This window comes from Lemur catta, chromosome Y (assembly GCF_020740605.2).
Source record: "Lemur catta isolate mLemCat1 chromosome Y, mLemCat1.pri, whole genome shotgun sequence".
In the NCBI taxonomy this organism is placed as follows: domain Eukaryota; kingdom Metazoa; phylum Chordata; class Mammalia; order Primates; family Lemuridae; genus Lemur; species Lemur catta.
In genome coordinates this window covers 841,647-847,790 of record NC_059156.1, presented here as the reverse complement: position 1 = coordinate 847,790, position 6,144 = coordinate 841,647, and the positions used below count along the sequence as shown (strand labels likewise).

The 6,144-nt window shown below is 53.1% G+C and overlaps 1 pseudogene; it reads left to right on the top strand.

Moving 5' to 3' along the window:
• The first annotated feature begins 3,055 nt into the window (after positions 1-3,055).
• On the top strand, positions 3,056-3,147 carry LOC123629109 (annotated as a pseudogene).
• Positions 3,148-6,144: the final 2,997 nt, after the last annotated feature.

The window sequence follows — 6,144 nt, the reverse complement described above, 5'->3', positions numbered from 1 at the left end:
ACCCCTGCTGTTGGCCCCCGGGGCAGGGGAGGGCCAGTGAGGACACAGAGGAAGATAACTCCGAACTAGTAACACAGGGTTTGGCCCAGCTCTGTATGGCCAGGAAAGGAGGAAGCAGGGTCAGCAACAGCTCTTACCTTGTAGGACTTTCTGATATTACTTTCTGGTTTTTATAGGAAGTTTCAATCATGCTTTGTAATCATTTCTCAAAGTAAGTTAGTGATAACTTATAATTATTAAAGGTCAACGAGCCAGATATTTAAGAAATTTGCTCAAGAAAAAGATGGTGCTCATGTCCATAAGTGTTAAACCTTCCCTTCCTGAGCTGTCGGTGGGCTCACTAGCACCAGCCCCATCCCTTGCAGCGGAGGTACATTCGTCGGAGCAGTCCTAAGCTGCAGGAATGAATGAACTGGGCTTATTGTTTCCAGATCATGAGCATTTACTCTTGGCTCACTGGCCGGCCAGGGCCTTGGAGGAAACAGCCAGGCAGTGATAAAGAGGGTACAAATGTGGGAATCCCCCTTGGTGCTCCCCAGAAGAACTTGTCATCAACTAACCTCCCTTGGTGGGCGCTCAGGTCACTGAAGTCACGCTGTGCCTTGTGAGCACACAGGGTGCTTGAGTTTGCCAAAGCCAACAGTTAATGGACTTCTTGTCTCTCCAGAACTTTCTGGAGCTCAGTAAAGTGCTGGGGGTACTTTGTTGGTAGGTAGGAGAGCCCACTTCACTTTTGGAGGTGCCATCCCATCACCATCTGCATTTATGAAGTAGGCTTTCGATGTGAAAAGGGTGAATTTTATGGTCTTTGGATTCCATGTCAAGAGGCAGGGAGATATTCTCATCCCTACGTGGGAGCTGAATGTTAAAAACAATCAATCTCACTGAGACAGAAAGTAGAATGGCCCTTACCTGCAGCCAGGAAGGGCAGCACAGGGTGGGGGTGAGGGTCAGTGGGTAAAGTGAGGATGGCTCACAGGTCTGAAACTATAATCAGATAGAGAAAATGAATAATATCAATGAGCACGACAAAGTGACTCAAAGGAACTATCAGTTCGGTAGGGTATAATCTGAAACATCTCCAAAGAGTGCAATCGGAATGTTCCCAATACAAAGAAATGTTAAATGCCAGAGGTGATGAGTACCCCAATTACCCTGATTTGATGAATTCACATTATATGTGTAAGGTTGGTGGGGGGCCATTTAGCCCCCTCCCCTGCTACAAACCCCTCTGCCCTAAGCAGTGAGTCAGCTCCACTTTTCTGCTTGAACAAGCACCTGGCCCAGCCACATCCTGTGACTGGCAGCACACCCAGCCCCCACGCTGTCTACACAACCCTGGAGACATCCTGTTGCAGCCCAAGAGATATCCTGATTACTGAGAACTTGATAATCCACTTAAAACAAGTACCCTCATCTAAAAGCAAGCCCCCTCCATTTATGCCCTTCACCAAATATAAAAATCCTTGCCTCAGTCCCAGATGACTGCGACTTCCCGAGCCTCTTTGCTTTCTCCTGGGGCCCTGGAACCTCACCAGGGTGCCTCCCTTGGGACTTGTTACCTTCACTCAGGAGCTCCCCAAATAAAACCTCTTTGCTTAACCCTTTCGACTCTGCTTGTCTTTCTTTCTCTGGTGCCGACCATCAAAAAACCGTACAATATGCCTGTATGAAAACTTCACATGTACCATGTAACGACATAGAGCATTATGAGGCCGGGTGCGGTGGTTCATGCCTGTAGTCCCAGCACATTGGGAGGCTGAGGCAGGGGGATTGCCCAAGTTGAGCAGTTGGAGAGGATCCCGAGCAATATACTGAGACCCCATCTGAAAGAAGAAAGAAAAGAAAAGAAGGAAGGAAGGAAGGAAGGAAGGAAGGAAGGAAGGAAGGAAGGAAGGAAGGAAGGAAGGAAGGAAGGAAGGAAGGAAGGAGAGAGAAAAAAAGACAGATGGAAAGGAAGGAAGGGAAAGAGAGAAAGAAAGAAAAGAAAGGAGAGAGAAAGAAGGAAGAAACATGCATGAGGTGAGTATGGTGGCACAGGCCTGTAGGCCCAGCTACTCGGGAGGCTGAGGCAGAAGGATCGATTAAGCCCAGGTGTTTGGGGTTGTGGTGAGCAAGGATGCACTCTACCCTGGGCAAGAGAGGGAGACAGACCCTGTCACCCACTTGAAAAATATACAACTATTAGGTACCCATAAAAATTAAAAATTAAGAGAAAGGGACTTGGCCAGGTGTGTTGGCTCAGGCTTGTAATCCTAGCACTCTGGGAGGCCAAGGCGGGAGGATCACCCAAGGTCAGGAATTCAAGATCAGCCTGAGCAAGAGCCAGACCCCATCTCTACTAAAAATAGAAAGAAATTATCTGGACAACTAAAAATATAGAAAAAATTAGCCAGGCATAGTGACACATGCCTATAGTCCCAGGTACCGGGGAGGCTGAGACGGAAGGATTCCTTGAGCCCAGGAGTTTGAGGTTCCTGTGAGCTAGGCTGATGCCATGGCACTCTAGCCCGGGCAACAGAGTGAGACTCTGTCTCAAAAAAAAAAAAAAAAGAAAAAGAAAGAAAAAAGAAAACAAAGGTACCAGATCCATCGGTGGGTACTCAGAAGCGTGAGGATGGAGCGTTCAGCTGCACGTGTGAGATGTGTCTTTTCCCTCACACTGTGTTTCATTCACACACATCACCCATGTGCCGCGAAAAAAGCAACAAAAAGAGAGAAAGAGATTAAAAAGGGAAAATGGAAACAGGGAAAAAGAGGAAGGAAGAAAAAAGGAATTTTGAAAAACGAGACCACAGTCACAGGGAGAAGGAAGAATACTGAGCCCGGAGCGACACCTGGTGACCACGTCGTCAACGGCACACTACGGCCCCAATTCGCCAGAGACATCTGGTGGAGCCCAGGGCACTGTGCCAAGGGAGGCCGAGGGCAACATGCCGCGGACCCGGGGCCACGGCGTCTGCAGCCGATTCCCAGGCGGGCACAGGAGCCGGGGAAACTCATTCTCAGCGCGGGGGGAGGGGAGGGGAAAAGAATTGCAAAGTCACCCAGACAGAGCCCTTTCTAGTTCATAAACGTGGTGATTGCGTGTTCACACGCCCGTGTGAGATGTGCGTCCTGGTGTGTCGGCACATCACCCGCGTGACGTGAAACCATGAATGCAGGGGGAAAAAAGCCGGCAGGAAAAGGCAAAGAGAATAAATAAAATGAAGGGCAAAAAAGAAAGTCACACAGTTGGTCACGTAATGGACTGAGAGCAAGTCAAGAAACCGCAGACACAAACTCCCAGAGGAAAACTCTGGTCGGTGCGCCCCTTGCCCTGCACCTGAACAATACCGATGGGAGGGTGACCCTTAGGGGCAGTGGGGCCAAAGAGACCAGATCCATCCTGAAGCCTCTCCCCTACGATGGCTGCCACAGACCAGACATCTGGTCGACCAGCCAGGGTGATCATTTCCATTGGGGGGGGTGGGGACGGGGGGAGGCGGCTGACAAAAGTCATGCCAGGTCCCAAGATAGTTCGTGAGCGTGATCATTGCGTGTGTTTGGAGGAAAAAAGCAGGAGGTGGAAGAGGGGCAAGCCATGGGGGCAGGCTGGGTCCGGACCAAACGACCCCCCCACCAACGCGTGTCCCAGGTGAGGGTAACAGGCCCCAAGGAAGGGGGCCCAGGCAAGGTTTCCAGGTCCTGGGAGAAACCAGGGACTCAAGAAGTCACAGTCTGAGGCAAAGAGTTTTATATGTGGTGAGGGGCATAAGCAAAGGGAGCTTGCTTCTTAGGTGTTTAAGTGGATCAAGTTCTCAGGAAGCAGGATGTCTGTGGGGCTGCAACAGGATGTCTCCAGGGTCAGGTAGGCAGCATGGGACTGGGCTTTGGTGGGGCCAGGTGCTTGTTCAAGCAGAAAACAGGCTGACGCAGTGTTTGGGTCAGAGGGGTTTATAGCAGGGGAGGGGGCAACACAGCATCCCCCACCAACCTTACAGTATATCACCAATGGCCCCTGAGCCCAGGGGACCCCACCCCACCCCTCATGAGAAACAGGGGGAGCACTAGGTGCCTTCCACTTACTCTGCACTGCTCATGTCTCTTCACCATGTCAGACTAGTCAAGCACAACAGGGTCCTCTTTCCCCACTGATTCTGCCAACACCATTCCCTTGGCTGTGGTTTCAATGGACAGTAGGTAGGCACAGTGGGAATCTCCTTCATCCATTCACGCACATCACTAATTAGATGACGAGGCATTTGGCTACCTCATAGTTACTCCCGCCATTTATCCACACTGCATTGAATTTCCTCACGTTGACATTCAGAGCACTGGGCAGAAATCACATCCGTCAACACCCGCCGCCGGCCTTCGCGATGCTTTGTTTTAAATAGTCGGATTCCCCTTGTCTGCACCACTTCTAAGTCCGCTGCTAGGCGCCAGCCCAGACGAGGCTCTGCGCAAAACAACGGCACCAGGGGAGACCCAGCAGGCGGAACCAGTGCACACCAACCCCCACCCCCCTGGCAGCGCACGAAGCGAGGAGAGGGGAAGGGGTTGGGCGCGGGGAACACCCGCCGTCCAGCCTCTCCACCCACGATGCGCGCGACAGGGTGAGAGCCAGCGCTGGCGCCCGCCAGGCTCCCCAGGGGAGGCCGCAACACCCACCGCAGCTGGGGTGATCCACAGGAAGCGCCCAGCCCTCGTCCAGAGTCACCGCCGCGGTTAGCCCCCTTGCTGCGTAGACCAGGACCCCCCGCCGCCCCCCGGCCCCCCACCGCGGCAGCGCTCGACCCGCTCCCCCCCCACGTCCATGCCATCTCTTCCGGCCCCGCCCGATAACACCCGTGGAGGGGACCGCGGGGGGGTTGGCGAGTAGGGGAAAGGGAGAGACAGCGCGAGGGAGCAGAAGGGAGGGAGGGGCCAGGACCAAACGGCGGCAGCGAAGGGAAGTTCTAGGAGCCAGGGTGGAGAGGGCCATAGAGGAGTGACCTGGGCGTGGGGTGGCGGCGGCAGCACCTCATCCAGCCACAGCGCACACCCAGCCCCTCTTCACGCCCCAGCCCAACCGATTGAGCCCTTAGAGCAAATCCTTGTCCCAAAATTCTGTATCCAGCTTGCCAACTTCCCTTAACTACATTGTTCCAACATGCCAGAGGCTATTCACCTTGGAGACCTGCTGTGGATATGGACATGGCCCAGCAGCAAGATTTACACCCTCCTCCACGATTTTCAAAGGCCAGCGAGAGCTCACCAGACACCACCAGAACCACAACACTTTCCAAGGCACAAGCCCCTCTCTCACAGGAAACCCATTCCAGGGCACCATGCCCTTCACAAAGGAAAGAGAAGTCTCCCCAGGGCTCCCAACAGCTTCTCCAGATCAGTCACATTAATGCACTGGACGCCTTGTGGCACCTATCTCCACCACTCCAAATCTCGGGATCTGAACCCAACTCCCTTTCAATCAGCTGAATGCAACAGAGGCCATCACTCATCCCTTCAGAATGGCACTTGCCCATCTCTTAGGGCCAACTGACCCGTGTTCAACTGCTGTTCACATGGAACCCTTCTCCACTTCGGCCTTCAAAAGTTCTCATTTCATATTTGCTACCACCACCACCATCTGGAGTGGCTCCACCCAGGCCCACACCCTAGGCTTCAAGGCTCACCACAGCAGCCCTCCTACTCATTGTGGCATAGCATCCACAGGGCTCAGGGCAGCACAAACCCCCTTCCCCACACCCACCCAACCCCCCCATTGAGAGGAGAGGCAAGTGGGGCACGAGGTGGCAGTGGGGGACAACAGCCCAGCCACCACTCCCATCCACTCCCAACTGCTGGCAATGGCCGGTAATGGGCCTGATCCTCCAGCACCATCCATTTCGGGGCTAGTTGATTCAGCAGGTGGGTTAACACACAGGGGATTCCTGACTTCCATGGCCACCATCCTACCATGGAAGGTGGCCAACCAACACCTTTTGTGGGGTCTGATGAGCATCAGCATTCAGTTCATCCCACAGCACCAGTTCTGCTTACCAAAAGTGGCCTACTAAGCACTTGCATTCCATGCCCAGCTCCACACCAGCCACCCAGGCTTCTTACACATTTAAAGTTTGAGATCATTTCAGCCCCAAGACCTCTAATCATTCACTTTAT